Raw genomic sequence first — 26,380 nt, 5'->3', positions numbered from 1 at the left:
GGGAAGTGGCACTTGCAGGGAACACAGACTTAATCACCGCTGCTCATTAGGCACCGAGTTGTGGCAGCGTCCTCCTAGGGAACCCAAGAGCCATGATGCAGCTGCTTGAAATTCCAAATCTTGCCCCAAATCACCTGCCTGGAGCAGGCCTCGGAGCCATCCTGGGGACCGACATGGATCCTTTCTCTGGTCCAGGCTGCCCGGGTCTTCCTCATGACTATTCGTCACGGGCTTCCTTCTGCTTTTCAGAGGTCTTCCCAACTTGTGGCTTAAAAACACCAGCAGGAGGAAAAGTAAATAATGTTCTTAATGTAAATCCACAGCAAAAATGACTCAAGAACTGTTTCCCAGGGTTGGCAGGTATGGTTCCCTGCATTCTTCATCCACAGGGTAACTTGAATGCATGGTGCTGATGAACCTGCCAGAAGCCTGAACTTTTAGGACTTGTTCACGTTTTTGAGAACCTAAGGGGATAATCAATGGGCAGAAAGAGAGCTGAGCAAAAACACTTTGCCAGGGGAAGGGTGGAGAGGGGAAACTGGTTGAATCCTGAGATCATTCCCAAGAGGAAGGGAGCGCTACTTCCAAAAGCAGCAGCTGGAAAGTTGTGCCAAGGCTCTGCTCAAGGGGTCAGGGTGCTCTGGGTGAAGGCAGTGGTCCCTCTCACAGTTCTGGGTTACTGTTTAGGCAAAGCGAAGTCCCAGGCAGTTTTCTGTGCACATTTCCATATGGCCTGCATGAGGCGGGTGAAGCCCATGACTCTGGGCTTCTCTAGGCCTCTCATCAGCTGCTGCTTCATGATGGAAACAAATTCCTTATTGCTCAGCTCCCCATTGCCATCGCAGTCAAAGAGCGCAAACACCACATCACACACATGGTTGGAGAGTTCCACTTTAGCTGTTGTCCTGGCCACCTGCTGCATGGTCACTTTATCAAGAGATGGCCCGCCATATGCTAAAAGCTTAATGCAGTGTCTACATCATTAATATTCTTTAGGAAAGTAAAGAAGTCATCCACTTCCTGAAATGTCAGACCCTTTCCCTCTTTGAAGTGCTTCTTGAGCTGCTTCTGCATGGCAGTCAACTTCTTAGACTGCAGTCCATGTAGGCCAGCAGCATGCCACCGAACTGCCTCTCAGTAATTTTCCTATCCACAGGGTCATGGTGTTCGAACTCTAATTTCAGAACATCATGCTGAAGTTTACCCTGAAATTCAAGGAAGTTTTTGATTGTCAGCTACCCCTTAAGATCAGCTCCAAAGGAGTAGGTTGTGAGGGCTGAACACAAGCCAGACTTTAGAGTATTACCAGTAGTAGGACGATCTCTGTGACGCATACCCGTACTGGTTTGGGAGCGAATGATGCTGTGAACCTACTCAAACTCCTCCATGTCTACTTCTCCATATCCATTCAAGTCAAACGTCTTGAAGGCAACTTCAAAATTTTTCTGAGGAGTAGAAAGAACAGTTGTAAGGAAAATGTAGCCCAAAAAGGACATGAGTCCACATTCTCCAAGAGTATAGAATATACTGCCTTCATCAGCAAATTTTTCTCGTTCCTGGGCAGTTTTCTTTCCATCAAAGCATTTTATTGTATATTGATCTAGACCCAAGTTTTCTGGTTGTTTTTCATTGCGTGCTATGGATCACACAAAATCTTGTGGAGTCATAAACACTTCAGATTCACCAGGTTCATTGATTACTTTCAAGGTGACAAAATATTGGATGATTTTGTCTGGTGTGGAATACACTCGAATCCTATTCTCATATTCCATCACTTTTCTGCCTCTGAATCCAAAATGTTTCTTCTTTTCCTCTTCCTGATGAGGCTCAAGACAAACACCTGCAGCCCTTTTTTCATGGTTACAAACCTCCCCTTCATCTTTATTCTTCCTTTTATCACCAAGTTCATTCTTTAGGTTGTTTACAGATGGTGAAGATTCTGCAAGGGCCCTCTTCCACAGGAGACCAGTACTTGCAGTTACTGCAGATGCTCCTAGGAAAGCCACCATCATTAGTTGTCACCTGATCTGGGTGGGCTATGATCCTCCATGGTAACATCGAGAGCCCACAGCCAGTTCTGCCAATGGAGAAAGGGAGTTAAGAGGAAACATTCTGTACACACTGGAGCTGCCAACGCTCTTGGGTCAAAGCCGCCCACCTCTAACAACCTGACCTTTTTGATTTATATCCAATTTTTATTCCTGTTTCATTAGGAACTCAGAGAGACTGAGTCATAGAGCAGCTAAGGAAATTTGCTCAGGGACAGCTTTAGTTGATGAGCTTTATACCCCAGTCTGTAATATCCAATACTTAACCATTTCTCAGTGAACAAACAGGCAGAAGAATCCCTACATTAGGTGTTTTTGTCCATGATTCCTAGAAGAAGAGGGTCCCACATTTCTAATTTATCAACTGAGCGACTGTAATGGACCTTATGTAGATTGTAAAGGAAAGCTCTGTATGTTTGCTTGTGGTTTATTCAGGGATGGGTATACAATGCTGGCATTGGAAAGTCAGGCAGTGACTGTATTTACAAGAAACTCTCTGAGCACTTGAGATCTGAAACCTATCTGACAATTATTAGATCAGCCTGTCTCTGTAGACAGGGGTGGAATGAAGCAAATTGGATTTTCCACCAATTCTCAAAGGGCATGAACTCAACTTTTGTGGTTCATAGGACAATTCAAGTTTTGATTTGGGGCAGAATGACCCCATGTAGAGAGGACAGTCTAGCTAGATTGTAAGAGCGTTCAGTTCTGTTTCAATGTGGGAGCTCCAGGGAGTCAGAATCTTAGTTTTATGTTTTATATAGAACCCATTGATATTAAATCACTTGGGTTTTTTTTGAAATAAAAATGTGTGTATTAAGATTTACTATGACAACCTTGTGTAGTTGGCCTTAAGAAAAACACAGGATATTTGAGTGCATTTTACAAGAGTATATACGGTTCTCTGGTTGCTATATTTCCATACCTGATTTTATTTTATTTTACTTAAGATTTATTTATTTATTCATGAGAGACACACAGAGAGAGAGACAGAGACACAGGTGGAGGGAGAAGCAGGCTCCATGAAGGGAGCCCGACGTGGAACTCGATTCCAGGTCTCCAGGATCATGCCCTGGGCTGAAGGTGGCACTAAACCACTGAGCCACCCGGGCTGCCCCATACCTGATTTTAGTTTTAAAAAATGGCACCACTTAAAGAAGTGCAGGAGTTTGAAAAGCACAAGTTTAAATGGTGACATAGACACGTTCATTCCACACCCCCACCCACATTCACTGATGTCACTAACTTGGCCTTAAGTTAACATATTTAAACCTCTTGTTAGTTAATGCTTATTCAGTGAGTCTTTGCCTTATATTACCTCTATTAGATTTACTTTTCTGAATATGCTTTTAAAATTTGAACTATGGGGCAGCCTGGGTGGCTCAGTGGTTTAGTGCTGCCTTCGGCCCAGGGCGTGATCTTGGAGACCCAGGATCGAGTCCCACGTTGAGCTCCCTGCGTGGAGCCTGCTTCGCCTTCTGCCTGTGTCTCTGCCTCTCTCTCTCTCTCTCTCTCTCTCTCTCTCGAATAAATAAATAAATAGAATCTTTAAAAAAATTTTTTTGAACCATGTTAGTCAAAAGATGACAAGGTAATCTTATCCTGGAAGTGAATCTGGTCTACCTTCCTCTCCTTAAAAAAAAAAAAGGTTCATTTTTATCATTAAACCATTCTCCCAATATTGGTAATATGAAGGAGGATAAAGACAAGGAAAATCCACATGAACAGATAATCCTAGCAGTGCCTGTATTAGGCTAGGGGGGATACTTTCATGCTCATGCTACACGGTGGCTAAACTGATGCTCTGGCATAGTCAGCACTTGAAACTGAATCACAAACCAGTCTCAAGCAATGTGATGAGGGAGTTCTAGAAAATAGACCTACATCCCTGTCCAGATTTCTGCTTTTTATCTGTGAGGCTTTGGTCATAATTTATTTAAATGTAAGATATAAATTGGATGTATTTCTCAATGACTAAAAACAAAAACAAAACAAAACCCCCCCAAAATTAAAAACCCTCAGAATTAGTGGTTCATATGGATCTGAGACCTACTCTGCTTTAACTGCATTACTCCTGACACGTGAATTCCCTGTTGGCTTGATCACAGGTTCACTCAGACTTGTTCCATTGTTTGCTTTACGGCAGAAGTCTGCATCTTACAAACCTCAGCTACTATCATCCTTTTGTTCTTAAACCCCATTTTCTCAAACAAATCTCATTCTGTATTTTGGACCATAGCTATTTACTTTCCCTTTAGAAAGCAGAGTTAGGAACACACTATTTTCATCTACAAAACGAAACATTTGTAAACTGGCTTAGGAGTAGGTGACCACATAATTAATCACCCAAAGCAGTGTATTTGTGAGAGTGAACAGGAATGTTACTAATAATTACACTGGAACAATAGGCTTAGACCGGGTGGTTCCAGTCAAATGGAGACATGTGGTCATTGCACTCGTGTGAACATATTGTCATGTGTACTGTCTGTCAGTATATAAATAGATTTGAATTCCTAGCCCTGGAGGTTTGCAACTGAAAACACAGTTGAAATCTTCCAACATTATTATCTACTTTGAATCTAAATTGATTCGATTAAAATTTGATTTGATTAAAATTTCTAGTCAGAAAGCCTTGTTAGCAAAAAACCAGAAAGTTATTATTTTCGACAAATATCTAGCAATGCTCTTTACTACCTGCTACGAGCCAGAAACCTGTGCTAGGCACTCCAGGGATGCAACTGTGTGCCAAGTAGGCAGAGTCCCTCATCATGAGGCTCACAGTCTGTGCAGAATGTAGATGAATTCGTGGACTGTTTCAGTATTTTATGATGAGTGAAGAAAGGATGTCAAGAGAATACACAAGGATGACACTTCACACAGCCTTAGTGTAATACCCAAGCAGAGAGTTCAAGGATGTGCAGAAGTTAAAGTGGTGAATGGAGAAGCAAAGTGTTCTAGGCTGAGGGGAGAGTATGTTCAGAAACCAGGAGAGTAATTTGAAGGGAAGGTGGATCAGTCTTGCTGGATGTGTAGCCCTGTGTGGGATGTAGTCTGGCAATGAAGCTGGATAAGTGGTCCCAGACCTTAAGAGCCCTTAAAAACTCTGATAGGGAATTTTAATGAGTGTAAGGGAGACACCAATGAAGGCTTCAAAGGCAGTAATAGCAAGTGCTTTAGAGAAAGACCTCTCAGTCTAGGTGTGCAGAGTGGATTAGAGTTCTGGGTGCGAGGAGCAGGAGGGCAGTAAAACAAACCAGGAGACCTAGAAGAGAGCCCTGACAGTGATGGACAAATGCTTAGGGTCAGCAGGACTTGGTAAGAGCTTTAATGTGCGGGGAGAGAGTTAGGATTTTCTTCCCCCAAAATTCATAGGTTGAAATCCTGACCCACGGTGTCCAGATACACGGGGAAAATTTAGACACAGACTTAGAAGAAAGACCATGTGAAGATACAGGGAACAGACGGTTAATTCCCTCAGAATCCTCAGCAGGTACCAGCTCTGCCAAAACCTTGGTCTTGGACTCAGAGCCTCCAGAGCTTTGACCCAATACTTTTCTGTTGTTGAAGCCACCTGGTATGTACTACGTGTTGAAGCAGCCCTAGGCAACTAATTCAGATGGCTACTCAGGTTTGAAGCTTGAATATGTGGGTACTTTTCAGGAAATGGTTTTAAACAAAAGCAAAGGAGCAGAAAAGCCCATTGTGGGGAATAGTGTGACTCAGTTTTGACATGTTGACTTTGGGGTACTTGTGTGATCTCCACGTCAGGAGGTCCACCTGGCCGTTGGGTCAAGGGTCAGGAGAGACAGCAGAGCTGGAGTTCCAGATTCAAGAGTCATTGTATGTAGGGAGGAACTGGTGCCAGGGGGGTGGACATCAGGGGGAACACGTGAGGTGAGGTGAAGTGAAAGTAAGCGCTACTATGACCTTCATACTGGACACTTCCCTCACACACCAAGTAGGTGAAAAAGGCTGTTTGTTATATGTTGTTTTAAAATATTTGCTTGTAGGAATTAGCATGAAAGGAGTTCGCAGCCAGGTCGGGATATCAAATAGAATGGCAGCCGCCCAGAGGGCCAGTCTTGGCTACCCCTGGGGTCAAGGAGTTTCCCCTTTGAGGTGGTCCCAGAACAGACTCAGAAATTCTGACTCAAGCTCACAAAGCTTAGAGAGACACTGTGTAGCACCCAGATACCAAATTATTAATTTATAATAAATAGAACTGGCAGGTGGAACAGATACGCTGTCTGCCTAACCAACCTCTTCTATCATTTACAAAATTGCTACAGAGGGAAACAAATTATCAGAAGGTTGTTTGGTACGCATGGAATCAGAACAAGAGGGTTAGTTTAATGATTTGAATTAGTTATGAGATCAGGCTCCAATCACTTGATGTAGTGGCTCCCATGAGCAAGAAGGGATTGCCAATCTGACTGTGGACTGTAGCCCATCCATCCCCATCAGCCATCATCTGGCTGCCCCCCACCCTGAACAGTACTTGAGAGGCGCTGCCAATTTTCCACTCTGCAACTTTCCTTGCTTCCATAGACGATCCACTCCATTTTAAGGAAAACAGTTTGTCTTTGGAATATGAATGTCTCCAATCAGATTAAAGGCTGATCCTGCTGCCCTAGGACCCATTCACTTTCTTTGAAATGACTTCGTGTCTCTCTGCTTTCACCCGTCATGTGTTGATTTTAAGGTTTCTCCTCAATTCTATATTCTTAGCTGTGGGGGTGGGGATGGGTGTTGGACAAGAGATTTTGCCATGGCTCTCATTTAAAATTTTTAAGTAGGAAAAATAAAAATAAAATAATTTTATTTATTTATTTATGATAGTCACAGAGAGAGAGAGAGAGAGAGAGAGAGTCAGAGACACAGGCAGAGGGAGAAGCAGGCTCCATGCACCGGGAGCCCGATGTGGGATTCGATCCCGGGTCTCCAGGATCGCGCCCTGGGCCAAAGGCAGGCGCCAAACCGCTGCGCCACCCAGGGATCCCTAAAATAAAATTTTTTAAGTAGGGATGGATATAATATTTTCAAAACAGTGATTTTGGAAATGATTATTTCAGGAGAAATGTCTTTCAGCAAATTTCTGTAGATGTCAATTTGTAAAATATTATTAATTCAGCTGTTTTATATATAATGTTTCCGTTTTCCTACTCATTCTAACAAGAATGCCAAGCTTCTCTGGAGTCAGGTGGCTCTCTTACTATGGGGGCACTTCTGCTACTGAGACTTTTTATAATTCAGATGACACAGTATCACAATGGGGAGAAGGCAGTGCACATTTATTTGAGGGTTGTCATTTCTTTGAGACCCTTTGAATATTTTCCTTTTACTTTGAATAGGTAAATAATGTTTCCTTCTGGGGCTGTTTTTCATCAAATGCAAGTTGGACTTGCAAGTAAAGTTGACAAAACTTTGAGCTTCTCTCTCCCCATAGCTCCAGGTCAGTGAAATTAAATTAATAGGGCTTCTCCTTTTAACATAATCTGTTATCAAAAGTCATATGTTCTATGGAGATAAACGAGTCTCTTTTATACTTGTTCTCTTTCATCTTTTGCTGTTTCTGTTGGTGTTCTGGGTGGGGCCCTAGACGGGCAAACCTGACAGTTGGGATTTTTATCCATATAGGCTTGCTTGCAAGATGAAGCTCTTCACAGGAAAAAGATTTCAAAATTTAGTCAAGGTGCCATTTTCCTTGGTGCCAGTCAAAAATGTTTCCTCCTAAATGTATTCTCTGGTCTTTAAATTGGCCAGACCCCCCAAATCCTCCTTCTTGGTCTGAGCAAGGATATAGGTGAGGAAAGACAAATCAATAGAAATAAAACACAGTTTGGCTCCTAAAGGGCCCCTGATGTTCTAGGGGTGGGGACAGACACATATATGCAAGTAGCAGCCACACAGTGGCAGGTGTTCTCAGAGAGCCACAGATGTTGCAGAAGAAAAGGATGTGTAGAGAAGCCCATTGGAGGGTGGGGCAGGTCTGTAAGTGTGTGCCACACTTTTAGAAACAAGGACCTTGGTTCATGAGACACTGCTATTTCTGTGGAGTTGGCTTTCTGCACACTTTTAGGGAGGCTTGGATTTAAACGAGAGGGGCTAATTCTATCAGAGGGAGCAGAGCTGGAATGTGCTGGATAGGAATCCCTCCTTGAACCGAACAATGGATAGTGAATGTCACCTGAGTGCAACACCAGCTTTTCAAAGGGAGCAATTTGAGGGGATGCAGGGCCATGGCCCTGCTGTAAATAATCAGTTTTAGAGAGGAGTCCCCTAAAATCTTCTCAGCTAGCCCCTTAGCAGGAATGAGTTAATGGTGGGGAGGGAGTCTGTGCCACAGATGCCTGTGGGGTTTAAGAGGAGGGTTCAACAACAGGGAGATGGAGAGTTGCCAGGGTATCCCTTCCTGGCCAAAACTGCCTCTGACGATATCTCACATTCGGTTCTTTTCAAGATTCCCAAAGAAAATGCACTGGAGCCGATGGCAGTGAAATCTGCTGCCTCCAAGGGAACAGCTCTTCCCAGAGCTAAACATGGATTTGGTCTCCAGCCTAGGTTTAGAGAAAAGACGGAGGAAGGTTCTCTTAGCTCCCCACACCGGCGACCCAGGTATCCCTCATACCAACGGAGAAAAGGTGGTACTCAGGAGCGGACCTGATGCTGACCATTCTGAGCAGTTGTGCTTGCTCCCCTGGGAAATGTGGGCCACAAGGTCTTCATCTCAGAGGAAGTAAAAATCACCAGACCAGTGGCTCCCACCAGTTTATTAATTTTGAAGCCCTATTGCAATCACCAGGAGCCAGAAGTGCCACGTAAAAGCAATAAGAAAATAATAAATAACGTCTGTCTGCTCAAGATGCTTTCACTCCAGTGACTTACCCCTTTCATTCCTGGCTTATCTATTTCAACGTCGTAATCTAATTCTATAATGGTTGAGGGAGTGGGGAGGAGTGCAAGTGGAATAGGAAGGGGTCACACGTGATAAGAATCACATTTTGAATGTCATTACAAGAAGTAGCTTCTAATTTTTAAGTATCTGTTCCTACTCTTGATTTAGAATATCCGCTCTTACAGATGACTTAGTTTGCCCCTCTCCCTCGAATCAAATCAGATCTCCTATCTTCTGCTCTCCAAAGATGCTCCTGATTATCTGGGAACTGGATAGCCATCACATACCTTTTTAGGTGTGCTTCGTGGTGGGCACAAGCTGAGCTAGGTATTTTGTGTGCCAGGGAGCGCTCAGCAAAGCTGTGCTCGCACTGAATAATGAGACCTTTTGCTAAGTGCAGCGTACCGAGCTTTGTTGATAATTATTCTGCACTGCTAGTAAAGAACCCAAACACACAGGAGTTTCGAATGATTTCACAGCTGATTTATATGCACAAAGAATAATTAGCATCATGTAATTTTCCTTGCCAGATTGATTCTCATTTGAATATCGAAAGATACGTCATTTAAAAATAATTTCATACCTCGCTGATGAACTAAAATTGAGACATTGGGCACATATGGTTTGTATATGCTAGTGGGCAAGTGAACAACCATCCTCTCTCTTAGGAAGTAGGGACAGCAAAACCCACGAGAAGTTAATTACCGACCTTGGAGAGAAGCAACCGTCATTTCTAAGCCGCCTGTTATCTTGAAAAGGGAACCTGGGCCTCACAACTTGATAGCCACCTGTGCCACCTGCAGTATTATAGAGGGGCTTGGAAATAACACCACTGACATCAAAACTCCACAAATTAAGAAAGACAGATACAGTATTTCCACTCGCCTTCTTAAGGATGAATGACTTTAGAGCTACAGCAGACAGACTTGGTTTTAAAGAAAGGAGGGTGTTGAGAGACATCTCCCCGATGATGATGCCATCCAGGGCCTGCCCTGGCACACTTGCATCAGACGGCTGTGCCCACCCCACACAGCGCTTTCTCTGTGTCATTCTGGCCAACTTCCCAGCCTTCCTCCTCTGCAGTTCTCCAGACTTCGAAATTAGGCCTCCATCACCACCAAAACTCCCTGCTTGGCTCCGCTCTGGGAAACCCCCCAAGCCCATGCATGGAAGCAGTGAGCCCTGACTGTGCAGGGCAGGCCCTGAGCCGCGCTCCCACAGCCATGTTCAGCTAGTCAAGAGGATATAAGGCCCCATAGGTCAGTAGGGCAGCACCGCTGCATGGGACCAGCCTCACCTTTGCTCTGTCCCATCCAGGAACCTGGGTCAGCACCTTGCTTCCCCCATGCCTGAGCCTTGCCACCATTAGCCACATGATCTCTTATTTTATAGGATGTGTTTCTGCAGCTGTCCTGCTCCTCGCTCCAGTCCACGTGCTGGGGTTCTTGCTCCCTGCCACCACCAGGTGTGTCTGTCTGCCTCAGAGCTCCAGAAACCCCGTGCAAGTCAGCCCACCCCAATGCTTGCTTCCTGTGTGCCAGGGCTGCCAAACCACTCACTCAGGACCCCCCATCTGACTGGTCTTGTGTGGAAAGCTCTCGGGTTCTGACATTCCCACTTCCTCATTGATTTAAGTGAGTTTAAATGTCACTTACTATAGAACCAGAATGCTTTTAAGCTAAATAAATTTTCTCTAATTGGTGAGATTTCAGGGTGCAGCAATGAGAAGACTTTCAGGCCATATATATACCCTACACATTTAAAAAACAATCAGGTATTGGCAAAAAGTTGGACTTTTGAGGGTGCATAACTCATTGTGAATGTCACTTCACTGAAAGTCACACTCACATTGTCCTCCCCACAGTGAAGTTATAAGAGTTCATGTTAGCGACTGATTTTATTTTTGAATAGCATGGCTACTAATATTTGTAATATTGTCAACAGTACAAGTCAAAATTATTTTCTAGAATTTGACCTCATAAGCAGAGCCTTTTGAGGCTTGATTTGATGGAGTTAATTTGTATCGACCTGGACCTGGTGTCGGGGGCTTCTGTGGATAAGGATGGTAAGTGGTTGTTGGCTGATGGTAGAGAGTTTGGGCACTTAGGAGAACAAGAGCAAACTGATGTGAATCACTACCATAGACGTTCTGGAATAACAGCAAAGGAGAACCAAGATCCAGTATTTTCAGGGCCAGGTGATCATCAAGGACTGTAGCTAGCCTGGCTTAAAAACCAGACTCTTGCTTCACAGATGGTGTCTGTGATGAGGTTCTTAGCCAGTCATATAAAAACTTATTCTAGGAATCCCTACACTTCATCTCTTGTCTAGACATTAGGGGGATTTGAAAATACTTTTATCTCTCTCAACTGCAATCACTTGCATTTTAGGAAGGACCAATGTGATTAATCTTAGAAATTCAGGCCCTGACACAAACTGAATTTCCTCCTCTCACAGTCAGGTGTCATCCCCAAAATGAGTCTGGCCTGGGGGGAGCCACAGCAACACCTGCCCACTTCCTTCAGCACTTCTGAAGTTTCCAGAGCTCCTGTCTGATTATCCCATTTGGCTTAGCAGTTTGCTCCTTGGGTCTTGAAAAACAAAATGAAACAAAAAAAAAAAAAAACAGTTATTGGAGGCAGTCGGGATTCCATGGGTGGTGCAACTCAGTAAGAAGAGCAAAGTTTGTAGCCTGAGACTTAATGGAATCCCAGGACGGCCACTACCTAGTACTGTGATCTCAGACATCTTACCATCTCTGGGCCACAGTTTTCTCCATGAATAGGAATAGTAATGTCTAAATACAAATAAGAAGAATAATACTTACTTTGCAAATTTATGGAAAGATTAGACTGTACCGGTGTGTAGTATGTGCTCAGTAAAAATTTGTGGAATGTGGTGGAATAGCTAATTTCATGCATATCTTTTGGGGTTATATATGTTCCAGGACATTTAAGTCCTCATCAAAACCATCAGGCAGAGGGCAGAGGGGTGTCCTTGAACAGTGAAGACTAGCTGACCCTGACAAAGGGCATCCAGAGACTCAGGGTACCCATGGTCATAAAAAAGAACTCACCTTAGTGCTCAGACAATGCAAAGTAAAACAGAAACACTGCCTTTTGAGATGTCTTTGTTACTGTGTTTCTAGATCCTTCTTTTTTAAAGTAATTCTATGCCCAATGTGGGGCTTGAACTCACAACCCCAAGACTAAGAGTTACATGCTCTACTGATGAGCCAGCTTGGCACCCCTGTTTCTAGTTATCTTCGTCGCAAAGTCTGAATCCTGTATGTCTGGTTTTCTCTTGCTTTTTTTTTTTTAAGATTTTATTTATTTATTCATGAGAGACACAGAGAGAGGCAGAGATACAGGCAGAGGGAAAAGCAGGCTCCATGCAGGGAGCCCGAAGTGGGAGTTGATCCTGCCCTGAGCCAAAGGTAGATGGCTAACCACTGAGCCACTCAGGTGTCTCTCTTGCTTTCTCTTTGGCTCCATCTCACCTCTTATTTTCCTGGCCCCATTTCTTATCCTCATTTCCATAGTGAGTAACTCCATGGCTAAGATCCATCTAATCCAGCTATATGACCTACCACAATTTAGGTGAATTGCATGAGATTGCATGAGATTCTATATACAGAAGAACTTGGTAAACTGTAAAATCTTATACAAATGTAAAGAATTGTGACATTTGGTGGGGATGATGCTTATAATGATGACCAAAATCCAGTGGGTTAACCCTAAAGATGTCTCTGCAGCTTTGAGTTCTAATCTAGAGCAGTTAATGAACATTTAAGCAACTGTGCTTACTGGTGAAAAATAATTAGTTTGATAATCAATTAAATTCTCTGCTGGTGTGAATGTGCATGTGAATAAAAAGGAAATCAGTGTATATAATCTTTAGGAAAATCTCCAACTGTGTTTCACACCAGTCTCAACAAACTGAATCATCATGGAATTGGGAAATGATTGGATGTAGATTGCAAAAGTGGAAACAGTAGAGATAAATGATGACTATTTTGGAGGAAAATGTGCATGTCTATAAAGCACTTTTTGAGAATTTTTGAAAGGTGGTCCTTCCTGCAGGTGGAAGGAGCCCTGTCCCAGGAGAGAGGGCCAGGACCACAGAAGGCTAGCTGGAGTTCAGCCCCAGTGCTGCTGGGACCAGGCACCCTCAGGCAGGCCACCACCTGTCAGTCCTGCTGGGGAGTCCTGAGTGGGAGCCACCCAGTCCTCTACAGATTGGTTTTTGGGACTATTGCATTTGACAGTAATGTTTCAAGCACATTGCAGACACTTAGGAAATTTATGTGAAAGAACTAAAGGGAAGATGGGAAATTGGGAAAGGGGGAAAAATAAAGAAGAAGGTTCTGGATGCCAAGTGTTTAAGGATCTTGTCCCGGTCTCTGGGATCTCATGATCTCACCATGGAGTGCTTGTTGGTGAGTAGATGGTTGATGCAAGATTGACAATTTGCATCCTCTTTTAAAAACTTGAAGCATCCTCTTCTCATAACCAAAGATATTTAAAAGAAAAAAAACAAGTCCATTTTACTTTTGAGCAAATGCAGGTAGTATCCCTACTTGGAATTGGGAGTGAAATATATCTTGAGAAGACTGAAGAAACCAGAAAGAAACCCTAAAATGTTGGAGTGTTTAGGAAGAGAGGAGAGAAAATCAAACTGAGTTTAATTACATTAGAAGTTGATTCCAGGGGCACCTGAGTGGCTCAGTGGTTGAGCGTCTGCTTTTGGCTCAGGTCATGATCCCGGGGTCCTGGATCAAGTCCTGCATCCGGCTCCCCACAGGGGAGGAGCCTCCTTCTCCCTCTGCCTATGTCTCTGCCTCTCTTACTGTGTCTCTCATGAATAAATAAATAAACCTTTAAAAAAAAAAGAAGTTGATTCCATCGTGAATGGTAAGGATTGGTGAATACTTTCTCAGCAAATCTCAGGATCCTGGAGGGAGTTTTGAATCACCATGGTGTATGCAAAGCGAGCAGGATTTCCTAAACCCAAACGTAAAAGTTCATGTCCAAAAGCAGCAAACACAGCCTTACATGTCACTGTCAGAAAGCATGGTTGAAAAAAAAAAAAAAAAAGAAAGCATGGTTGAACTTCTTTTCCCAATGTGTATTGCAATGTTAGCAAAACAGGATTTTACTTTTTTTTTAAATTTTACTTATTTATTTGACAGAGAGAGTGCACAAGCAGGGGGAGTGGCAGGCAGAGGGAGAGGGAGAAGCAGGCTCCCACTGAGCAGGGAGCCCAATGCAAAGCTGAGCATTAGATCCCAGGACTCTGGGATTGTGATCTGAGCTGAAGGCAGATGCTTAACCGAGGGAGCCACCCAGGCACCCCAAATCAAGATTTAAAAAGGAAAACAAAGCAAAGCGTTTTTTTCTTCTAAGAAGAAAATGGAATGATCTTCTCAGGATAGTAAGGCTTTCTAGCTGAGGCTGCAAAGCAGCCAGGAGGCATGAAAAGTAGCAACAGGGACTCCCATGACTAAACCCTTAAAAAGTGTGAAATAGTTAATTTCACAGGAGGCTTTCCTTGTTCTTTGGTAAAGCTTGGTGAATTTACCGACTGATTCGTTAATACAGACTTTCGCTCACATGTTTGTACTATTCTTTCAAGCTTTCCACCCAAGCTCTTCAAATAGAATCTCTAAGAAAAGCTTTCAATGTGAGTGGGAGAAACAGCTGAACACCTTGCTGGAGTATTCTGTGGGGAATTGTATTATTATAATTTGTATTATTATACTCAGTTTTATTAAATTTTCTTTTCTTTCTACCTAATGTTCTTTTTCTGTAAGAGGAAAAGCCAAAAAAAAAAAAAAGGTCGAAAATCACTTTTATGACTTTTAGTTTATAAAGTTAAAAAATTACCATAAAAAAAGAAAATCATTCTTTAATGCAGTGGCTAAAATTAGGCATTCTATAGTCTTAATAATTATATTCTGGTGTTAAATTAACTTTTAAACAATACTCTGCAATTCAAGTAGCAGACGGCAAAGAAACCAAATTGCATGTTATTTCATTTTTTATGAGTAAGAAATATTGGTCCCTTTCAAATCTGAGTAGTTCATATTGATGGCTTTAATTATTTTAGGGCCTGGCTTGTTTTTCACTTAAATGTACACATGGAATTTAAAATAACTTTTGAGCCCCCACAATGTATTTATTTTCCCTGGATTTTCTATTAACATCAAGACAATGGCTTCTAGAGTTGATGACATCTACCTTTTTCCTACTTTTTTTTTTTTTTTTTTTTTTTTTTACCTTTTTTCTACTTAACTGGCTGTTCTCATGCCATGTCAATAGTCCAGCTGTGGGCATAACTTCACATTATTCTATCATTAATTTAATTAAATGGTCCATATTCTCATGCTTGCTCTAATTCAGCCACAATAATAAACTGCAAATATTGGGATGTTGCATTTTTCATTACATGCCTGTTAGCTTTATTGGTGTGATTTGATCTTACAAATTATGATATTAAAGTGTAAACGAACAAGGGGCTATTACTTAGATAATTCTTTGTTTACACTTAGGCATAATACAGAGAAGATTTTAAAAATCATGGTTGGCTTCCTTCCTTTTGATTTTCCCCAGAATGCTATAACTTTGGTTCTGTCCATATGGTGCAGTGATGGTAGACTTGTAAGCATATGGGAAATATGTCAAATATAAGGTTATCGGTGGACAATGGAACTCTGAACATCAAAACTCAATGAAATATTGACTGAGAATCTAGATATATCCTGCCTCCAAAAACATGCTTTTTAGAGAAATATGATAGAAAGAGATATATAGAAATAATAATGCTGTACAAAATAATGTATATTAAGCACTAAGTTATAAATATTTCGAGTTCAAAAGTGACAGGTTATAAAGTTTTAGAGCTAGTCGGAAATTTAGACTCACCTAGTCCCATTCCCTTATTTTGCAGGGTAAAAGAAAAACGAAGGTCCAGAAAGGTTAAATAACTTGTCTAGGGTGACTCAGCATGTACGTTATTATGCAGGATGGAAAGTAGGGTCCCCTAACTCCCAGCCCAGGCCTCTAAGGACCATGACTGCCTGCCATCATCTCCAAAGGGCAATCAGGGAGTGCTTCATAGCAGACGTGGGATTTGAATTAGGCTTTGAAAACCCAAATTCAGGGCCTCTCAGGTAGAACTCTACAGGTTGGACATTGTACCTCTCTAGCAGGTGCCATTCCCATAGGTTCTGATGACCACATCCCAGAGGGAAAGACATAAGGCAGGATTTATACAGGCAGAGAACACGAAATGGTGTGTTGGGGCGCTTTGACTGCCTCTGGGTCACTTTCCCTGGGTATGTTTCTGTTTGAGTAACAGACCACCTGAGCCCAGAACAACCCTCAGGGAAAATCAGGTCAAATCAATAGGACTTCATTTCAAGGATGGGCACGTCAGGAATCCTTGGCATTACTAAAACCTTGACTACGGCTTGAGTCCTGGCTCTACTGCTTACAGTCTATGTGACCTTAGATAAGTTACTTAACCTCTCTGAGCTCAAAGATAATGGTAGCACCTACCTCACAGGGTTGCCGTGAACATTAAATGAGGTCGTATTTATAAAGCAATTATCAGAGCACCTGGTCTATAGTAAGTGTGCTATAGTATAGTATAGGGTCTTAGTCCATTCCAGATGCTGTAACAGAAATACCACGACTCCAGGGCAGCTTACACAGCATTTATTTGTCACAGTTCTGAAGGCTGGCAAGACCAAGATCAAGGCACCAGGGATGCCTGGGTGGTTCAGTGGTTGAGCATCTGCCTTCGGCCCAGGGCATGATCATGTGGTCCTGGGATCGAGTTCCACATCCGGCTTCTTGCATGGAGTCTGCTTCTCTCTCTGCCTATGTCTCTGCCTCTCTCTATATATGTATCTCTCATAAATAACGTCTTTAAAAAAAAATCAAGGCACCAGTAGATTCAGTGGCTGGTCCATAGACAGCTGTCTTCTTGGGTCCTGTCACAGCTAAAGGGAAGAGGGAGCTCTGTGGGGTCTCTTTTATAAGGGCACTGATCCCATCATCAGGGCTCCATCCTCATGATGTAATCACTGTCCCCAAAAGTTCCACCTCCTAATATCATCATCTTGGGGATTATGTTTCAATATGAATTTGGGGTTGAGGGTCGGGATAAGCAAACACTGAGTCTGTAGCAGTAAGTATGAAATAATGGGTCACCGTTTTAACCATTAGGATCCTAATCCATCGTGGAAGTCTGCAGCTAGCCCTCAGTTGGCCCTGAGCAATCCCTCTGAGGACTCCGAGGTCTTGGGAGAAATCAATTCCACTTTCTTCCTTGAGGCAACAAAGTCAAAGGCATGTATCTGGGACATTGTGAAAAATGCATTCATGAGCAAAGCCCTTCTGGCATCTCTCCTTCGGCGACCATAAAGCACTGTGCCATTTATTCCAAGAGCATTAAGACTGTTACCGTTTTCAGATTTTGAAATACCTTCTCTAAAAAACAGCTCCCCATGATGCCCATGCTCGGTATCTATCACAAAATCACCAGCAGTCATTGTCCTCTCCTACTCTGGCTTCAGAGCATCTAACGTCTTCATGTGCTTTAAGGACACATATATTTGGAATTTCTTTTCCTGGTGTCCAGTGTCCAGAGTAGAAGATCTGGCTGAGCTTGCGGTTGGCATCACAGAGACTAAGTGATTTTCAGTATCAGGAGTGCAGATCTGTCCTTCCATTAAGGGAGAAATAAGATCACTGGATGCTAGGATGTCAGAGTAGACATCTGATACATTCCCCTTCTTTTCTGATAAGGTGGCAGTGTGGGCACAGGGGGCATTTAGGTGAAGCTACAAGGACAGCTGGAGCCGGTCCATCTTTCACTAGAAGCAGGAGGTCTAGAAAGGCAAAAGGGTAATGACATGCTGTCTCTTATAATTAATATTCTCCCAAAGGCTTTCCTTCCTGTGCTGTTAATTCAAAGACCTCAGTGCCTCTGAATTTCCGTGTGGATGCTGCTGAGCAGCCCTTGTGGGTGGGGATCTCCTAGGAAAGGGGAGATGAGGTGATGAGGTGGGGAGAAGGGCCCACCCCCTTTCTCCATCTGCAGGAGGAGGGCCAATTTGGAGCTCTCCTGGGGCACTTGTTCAACCCAAACAAAGACTTCCTGTCTGGAAGCATCGAAGGGGATGTCTATTTATACTCCAGGTGTCATTTTGGAGTTTGATTCTGCTTCATTACACCACATGGGTTTCCACTAGAGAGAGATGAGGAAAATCCAGCAGCCTGTTTCCCCATGCTGAGGCATCATTGAGATATAAAAGTTGGGGCTTTTAGGTGCTCTATATTTAAATCCCTCTCATGGCAGCCTGTCTACAACTTCCACTAGGAAATTGGATTATAATATGTTGTAATGCCTGACAGTTTTTCATTCATTTAATTTGACTCATTCTTGTGGTTCATGCTTCAATGTTAAATCCCAGCTTTAAACACTTTGTGGTTTGGGGAACATGGAAATTCATTATGATCCAGTTTGGCCCAGAGCAGATACTCAGTTGTCATTTGCTCTCTCGGGGAGAGTTGGTGAAGCTTCAGGGGGTCCCAGGATAAGAAAAATACAATCTTTGCCTCTGCAGAACTTACCATGGCAAGGGACAGAAGGAGGATATAAGAGTAATAGCAAGTGGCCCTTTACAAGCAATATGCACAATTTGATCTGATTATTACTGCAGCTCTGTAGAAATATCTGTGAACCTTGGCTTCCTTGCCTGAGAAATGGAGATTGATCCCCTAAAGAGCTATCATAACGCAGTAACTAAGAACGTAGTCATTAAGAGCAGAGGCTCCCACTCCGACTGTTTGAATTCAAATCTCTAATCTACCACTCAGATCTAACTGCTCTGAGTACTTGTTCTGGAACTCCGAGTTATATTACTTCTCCACACTTCAGTGTTCTCATCTGACCAGTGAGCTTTATGACAGGACCTGCAGCAGGGTTACTAGAAGGATTAAATGTCCAAAGTACTCAGAATTGATTAGGCACAATATTAGCTCTTGATGAAAATTAGCTATTGATATTATTCATGTTCTCACATATTACACATTAATTTATTTCACTGATGAACCAGAGAAATGTGACTGGAATAGGCATCCAGTGCTTCTAAGCTAACAGTCCCGTTATCTTTCCCCTGTATCATAAAACTTCCCTTAAAATATAAATAATGATGGTTCAAGACCCAACATAAGTGCTGTCTGTGCAGTTAGGGATGTACAGACCTGCTGAGGAGCTGGGACCCTGACTTCACCGTCTGCATTTTTCTAGACCTACCACAGAACAAAGGCTGGCACATAGTAGATGCTCAGTAAATGGTATTAAGGACAATACTGTTGAATATGAGCAAATAATGAGGAGGTGGGACATCCCATGGCATGTTCAGGGATCTAAGCTTAGGATGTCTCGAATTTCATCCAAGACATGTTGTATTAGTTTGCTAGGGCAAGAACAGATTTTCATGAGCTTGGCGTCTTAAAATAACAGAAATTTATTCTGTCACAGTTCAGGAGGCCAGAGTATGAAATGGTAGGGGAGGAAAAACTTTGTCTTCTACCCCCTTAGATTTAGACCTGGAGCCCCGCAAGTTATAATAGTTACTATAACAAAAGGCAGATTAACAGGAGAAGAGGCGTAATACTTTTATTTGATGTTAATATTTAATTTTTATATGAACACAAGGGTCTCACAGAAAAGGAAATGAAAACCCATAAAGTGGTTAGGCCTGAAAGCTTATATATTGTTTTAACACAGAATGATGAATTTGTGGAGAAAAGACAGGACAAAGTGTCTAGGATTTTCAGGGGGAGTAAACTGTGAGAAAGTAAATATATGGAAGGAAACTAATGGAAGATAAGGATTATTTATTTATAGGGCCTATGTGCAGATTTATGTCAGTGCCATCTTCAGTGATAAGAGTTGTCTCCTATTCCTGGTACAGGAGAGAGGAAGGGAGGACACCTCCACAAAGGGAAGTTTATACCCTCCTTTTCTGTAGAAAGTGGGGGAGAATACAGAGCTTTTTCTCCATCTGGGATTTCTCAGTTACCTCCAGCTCAAAATGGTTTGTATCCCAAAGTGGTATATTTTGGAGCAGCATAGTTTGATCCCATTCAGAACCAAGATATGTGCAAGCTGGTTCCTCTTGGATGTTCAAGGAGCGAATCCTTTCTTGCCTCTTCCCAGCTTCTGTGGTTCCATGTTCTCCTTGGCTTGGGACCACATCACCCCAATCTCTGACTGCCTTCACATGGCTTCCTCCTCTGTGTGTCACCTCCTTACTCTTCTCTTAAGAGGACATTTGTCATGGGATTCAGGGTCTACCCTAACCCAGGATGATCTTCTTTCAAAATGTTAAACTAAATTATATCTGCAGACTCTTTTTCCAAATAATGTACCCTTAGTTTCAGGTGTTCAACGTAGTGATCAACAATTCTATACATTATACTATACTCACCATGATAAGGGTAGTTACCATCTGTCACTATACAACATTATTACAATATTATTGACTATATTATCTATGCTATACTTTTCATCCTGTGACTTATTTTATAACTGGAAATTTGTTCCTCTTAATCCCCTTCACCTATGCCACTCATCTCCCTGACCCAGTGCTCTGGGAACTACTAGTTTATTTTCTGTATTTATTATTCTGTTTCTGTTGTTTGTTTTGTTTTTTAGATTCCACATATATGTGAAATCATAAAATATTTGTCTTTTTCTGTCTGATTTATTTCACTTAGTATAATACCCTCTAGGTCCATCCATATTGTCGCAAATGGCAAGATATCATTCTTCTTTATGGCTAGGTAATATTCCATTGTGTGTGTGGAATATAGTAGTATATCGTGAAATATGGGAATGTAATACTTCCAGCTTTGTTCTTTTCTCTCAAGATTACTTTGGTTATTCAGGGTTTTTTGTGATTCTTTGCAAATTTTTGCATTATTCGTTCCAGTTCTGTAAAAAACAGTACCAGTATTTTAATAGAGATTGTTTTACAGTAGATTGCTTTGGATGGTATGGACATTTTAACAATATTCATTCTCCCAGCCCATGATCATGATATATTTTTCCATTTGTTTGTATCATCTTCAGTTTCTTTCCTCAATATTTTATAGTTTTCAGAGTACAGGTCTTTCTCCTTGGTTGAATATATTCATTCCTAGGTGGTTTACTCTTTTTGATGCAATTGTAAATGAGATTGTTTTCTTAATTTCTCCTTCTGTTATTTTGTTCTTGTATATAGAAATGCAACAGATTTCTGTGCATTACTTTTGCATCCTGCAACTTTACTGAATTCTTTATTAGTTCTAATAGTTTTTGGTGGAGACTTTAGAGTTTTCTATATATGGTAACATGTCATCTGCAAGTAGTGTTACTTTTACTTTTTCTTACCAATTTGCATGCCTTTTCTTCCTTCCTTCCTTCCTTCCTTCCTTCCTTCCTTCCTTCCTTCCTTCCTTCCTTCCTTCCTTCCCCCTCTCCATTCCCTTCCATTCCCTTCCCTTCCCTTCCACTCTTCTGTTTCTTCCTTTCCCTCCCTCCCTCCTTCCCTCCCTCTCTCTCTCCCTCCCTCCTTTCCTTCCTTCCTTGTCTGATACTTCTGGCTAGGACTTCTAGTACCACATTGAATAAAAGTGGTAAGAGTGGACATCCTTGTCTTATTCCTGGTCAAGGATGGTGTTAGCTGTGGGTTTGTCATATATGGCCTATATTATGTTGAGCTGTGTTCCCTCTAAACTCAATTTGTTCAGATTTTTTTTTTATCACGAGTGGATGTTGAATCTTGTCAAATGCTTTTTCTGCATCTATTGAGATGATCACATGGTTTTTAGCCTTCATTTTGTTAATGTGGTGGATCACTGATTGATTTGCAGATATTGAACCATCATTCTATCTCTGGAATAAATCCCACTTGGACATGGTAAATGATCCCTTTATTGTTTTTTGAATTTTGTTTACTAATATGTTGTTGAGGTTTCTTGTAGTGTCTTTGTCTGGTTTTGGTATCAGGGTAAACCTGACCTTGTAGAATGACTTTAAAAGCTTTCCATCCTCTTCTATTTTGGGGGATAATTTGAGGCGAATAGGTATTAACTCTTCTTTAAATGTTTGGCAGAATTCACCTATGAATTCATCTAGCCCTAGACTTTTGTTCATTAGGAGTTTTTTGATTAGGAGTTCAGTTTTGTTACCAGTAAGTGATCTGTTCAGATTTTCTACTTCTTCCTAATTCAGTTTTGGAAGATTTTATGTTTCTAGAAATTTGCCCAATTCTTCTAGTTGTCTAATTTGTATGTAGCTTTTATAGTATTCTCTTATAATATTTTATATTTCTGTGGTGTCAGTTGGCACTTCTTTCCTTTCATTTCTGATTTTATTTGTTTATTTGAGTCCTCTTTCTTTTTTTCTTTGATGAGTCTGGCTAAAGTCTTATCAATTTTGGTACCTTTTCAAAGAACTAGCTATTGGTTTCATCGATCTTTCATATTGCCTTTTTAACTATATCTTACTTATTTCTGCTCTAATCTTTATTATTTCCTTTCTTCTACTGACTTTAGGCTTTGTTTCTTCTTTTCTTAGTTACTTCAGGTAGAAGATGAGATTGTTTATTTGAGACTTTTCTTGTTTCTTGAAGTAGGTCTATATCACTATAACTTCCCCTCTTAGAACTGCTTTTCTCACATCCCAGAGATTTTGGACCATTATGTTTTCATTTTCATTTATCTGCATGTATTTTTTATTTCTTCTTTGATTTCTTTATTGGCTCATTGATTGTTTAGTAGCATGCTGTTTAGCATCCATATCTTTATGATCTTCTATTTTTTCTTGTATTTCTATATTCTGTCAATATATTATATAATAATAATTACTAATATACTATTAGTATAACATGTATTATATAATACTTATATATATAATCCAATTCTTACTGATATCTTTATGATTACATAATGTCATTTGTCTCATGTTACATTCTTTATGGTTATTTTTTTTTAAGATTTTACTTATTTATTCATGAGAGAAACAGAGAGAGAAGCAGAGATAGCAGGAGGGAGAAGTAGGCTCCATGCAGGGAGCCTGATGTGGGACTCCATCCCAGGACTCTGGGATCATGACCAGAGCCAAAGGCAGACAATCACTGAGCCACCCAGGTGCCTCACATGCTTTGTTTTAAAGTCTATTTTGTCTGATACAACAAGAATTGCTGCTTCAGCTTTTTTTTTTTTTTTGCTTCCTTTTGCATGGAATATCTTTTACATCCCTTCGCTTTCAGTCTGTGTGTGTCATTAGGTCTCCTGTAAGCAGCATATAGATGGGTCTTGTTCTTTTAATCCATTCAGTCACTCTGTGTCTTTTGATTGGTATATGTAGACCATTTACATTTAAAGTAATTATCCATAGGTATGTACTTATTGCTCTTCTGTTAACTGTTTTCTGGTTGTTTGTGTAGTTCTCTGATCCCTTTTTCTTCTCCTGCTCTCTTTCTTTGTGATTGATGACTCTTTACTGTTATGCTTGGATCAAATAATTTGCCTTTAATGTAATTACCTGTGAGGTTGGAAACTGAGCACTTTGTGCTTATACAAGAAGTGCCTCCTTCCTCACTTCTTCTCCTATTACCACCCATTCACTGAACTTCCATGAAAGAATCACCCCCTCCAGAGTATCAAGAGATTCCTGTTAAATATTGAAGACTTCAGGACAGGGAAGGTGGGGGAAATGCAACTTGTTGGTACCCATTACTTCTCACCGTCTCACCGACATGGATCTTCCAAGAATCTGGGAACAGAGGACAGGACAGAAGAATATGGATAAAAAGAGGCCAGAGTCCCAACCCATGCCTTTTCTGGGTAGGACATGCTACCACATCAGAGACAAGTATTGTTATAGGAAAACATAAACTAATAATATTAAACATAAAAAATTTATTAGGTCCTTACTATGCCCTGGGATTTCTTTTTTCTTTTCTTTTTTTTTTAAGATTTTATTTATTTATTCATGAGAGACAGATAGAGAGAGGCAGAGACATAGGCAGAGGGAGAAGCAGGCTCCATGCAGGGAGCCCAATGTGGGACTCCATCCTGGGACCCCAGGATCACACCCTGGGCTGAAGTCAGGTGCTAAACTGGTGAACCACCCAAGGATCCCAAGCCCTGGGATATCTTATAAGCCCTTAATCCTTATCACAATCCTTTAATGTAGGTGGTATTATTATCCCCATTTAATACATAAAGAAACAGGCACAGAGAGATTAAGTAACTTGCACAAGGTCACACAGTCCCAACTAGTAAAAGCAGAATCAAAGTCCAGGAGGTCTGGGTTTAGAGCCCCTGCTCTTACTCAGACTAACAAGTAGTAACTTTAGTAAAAATTACACAGCTCAGCCAGAAGAGCCCCTCCTCTACTACTATCCCTGTATACAACCTATAAGCCTGGGATCTGGACATTTAGTCCATTTGCCACTATGTTCATCCAAGCTGTTCTTCATCTTGCATTCAGTAAAGTCCTACTATGGAAGTATGGACACAAAAGATACAAGTAATTTATAATGATCTCCCATATATGGAGGGATGTCCACATGGAGATAAATAACTTTGCTTTCTGCAGCCTTACTGAGCAGTGGAGAGGAGGATGTCCCAGTGCATCTCCTTCCTGAATGGGAAGAAGTAGAACCCATAGACTGACATTCCACATGGTTTTTCAGCTAAAGAATTGTTCATGTGGCCTCATATATTAAGTCATTTGTTTTTGCCTCATTTTTGTTTCCTTTAAGAAGATCTTAAATTTTTACCATTGAGGGCTGGTAGGTTATATGGTGGCATCCCTACTTCTAAAGTGAGAGCCTGAGGCCACAGGTGGTGATTGACTATAGTCACAGGGCCATTCCCTGCAGATGGCCCAGAATCACCTGCCCCATGATGAGGGAGGGAGAGTGGGGTTCAGCCTCCAGTGTAGGCATTGGTTATGGGAGCAGACGCCCATGCTCCTGGTCATGTCACAGGGTCCTAAGGTCCTCTTCTAGGCTTCCTAGTTCCTTGATATGGGGGGGAAGGGTCTGGGGCTCCTGGAGAAGGTGCTGCAGCAGAGGGTGGGACAGTCAAGCCAGTGGCTCTTTTCCATCTACCTTGGGAGGACTTAGTGTTTTAACATCAAGTTGGCAGTTTCCCTGTGTTCTGAGCCTTGGTTTCCTACGTGTAAAAGGAATATTCTGGATTCAGGAATGATTAAGGGTTGTTCTGGCCTCCACATTCCCAGACTGTAGGCCCGGTGGTCCCACTGGGAAGACAGAGACCAGGGTGGGAGAAGTGGGAGAGACAACTGAGGGGGTCACAGAGACACCTTCTTTGTCCCCCAGACAGGATGTATCAGAACGAGCTGTAGGCTGTGAGGCCGTTGGGATTAACTAGCACCCTCATAGTAGATAGAATGAGGATGAATGAGTGTGAACATGAAAGGGTATGTGGGAGGGTCTGTGAGCATGTTAATGCAATTCCCTATTATGGAGGTGACATTCTTCATCAGAGACCCAGGGTAGCCAAGAGCCATGGGTGGCCCAATCACATTTTATTCCTTCAGTAGCTATGACCAGAACCCTTACCTGTGACCTCTCCAATGCAGCAAGTTGTGTTTAAACAAGCATTTCATTTTATTACAGCGAGGTTCAGACTATCTTCTTCAGATTACAAAAGTAACATATGCTCATTTTGTAACACTGAAATGCAAACAGTGTAAATAAAAAAGGAAGCAAATGAAACCCACTAGTAGTCTCATTGTCTACTGATACTTTGTGTATTACTAACTTGTCTCTCTCTCTCTCTCTCTCTCTCTCCCTCTCTCGCATGTGTGTAAATGTGAATGTGTGTGTATGTGCGTTTTGTCACATATGAGGACAATAGCTAACACACACGGTTCTCCTGCCAGTGTTAAACACTGTGCTAGAATTTATAGGACTGGTTCATTGAAACCTTACAGAAAAACCTAAAGTGGGGGGGAGGGGTATCATAATTAACAGAATTTATGGGTAAGGAGACTGGGATTCAGTCTCTACTGAGTTCAAATCTCATATACAGGTTTAGGTTTATATTATGCTTTTGACACTTAACATAATAACATGAACAGCTTTCATGATATGAAGTATTTATTGAAAGCATGATCTTTGGGGCATCTGGGTGGCTCAGTTGGTTAAGCGTCTGCCTTCTGCTCAGGTCATGATCTCAGGGTCTTGGGAGTGAGCCCCACATTAGGCTCCCTGCTCACCGAGGAGCCTGCTTCTCCCTCTGCCTTTCCCTCCTTCCCCTACTCATGTTCTCTCTCTCTCAAATAAATAAATAATTAATTAATCTTAAAAATAAAAAAGAAAGTATGGTCTTTAATGGTT

At 41.7% G+C, this 26,380-nt stretch overlaps 1 protein-coding gene and 1 pseudogene across 1 annotated transcript in view; one reads left to right on the top strand and one right to left on the bottom strand.

Moving 5' to 3' along the window:
* The window catches only part of FRMD4A (FERM domain containing 4A), a 616,236-nt gene that overhangs the window by 99,810 nt on the left and 490,046 nt on the right, over positions 1 to 26,380 (top strand). The window lies entirely within an intron of this gene.
* Positions 668 to 2,111, bottom strand: LOC129513636 (calcium uptake protein 1, mitochondrial-like; annotated as a pseudogene).

Source organism: Nyctereutes procyonoides, unplaced genomic scaffold (genome assembly GCF_905146905.1).
Source record: "Nyctereutes procyonoides isolate TBG_1078 unplaced genomic scaffold, NYPRO_anot_genome, whole genome shotgun sequence".
In the NCBI taxonomy this organism is placed as follows: domain Eukaryota; kingdom Metazoa; phylum Chordata; class Mammalia; order Carnivora; family Canidae; genus Nyctereutes; species Nyctereutes procyonoides.
This window is presented reverse-complemented; position numbering and strand designations above follow the sequence as displayed.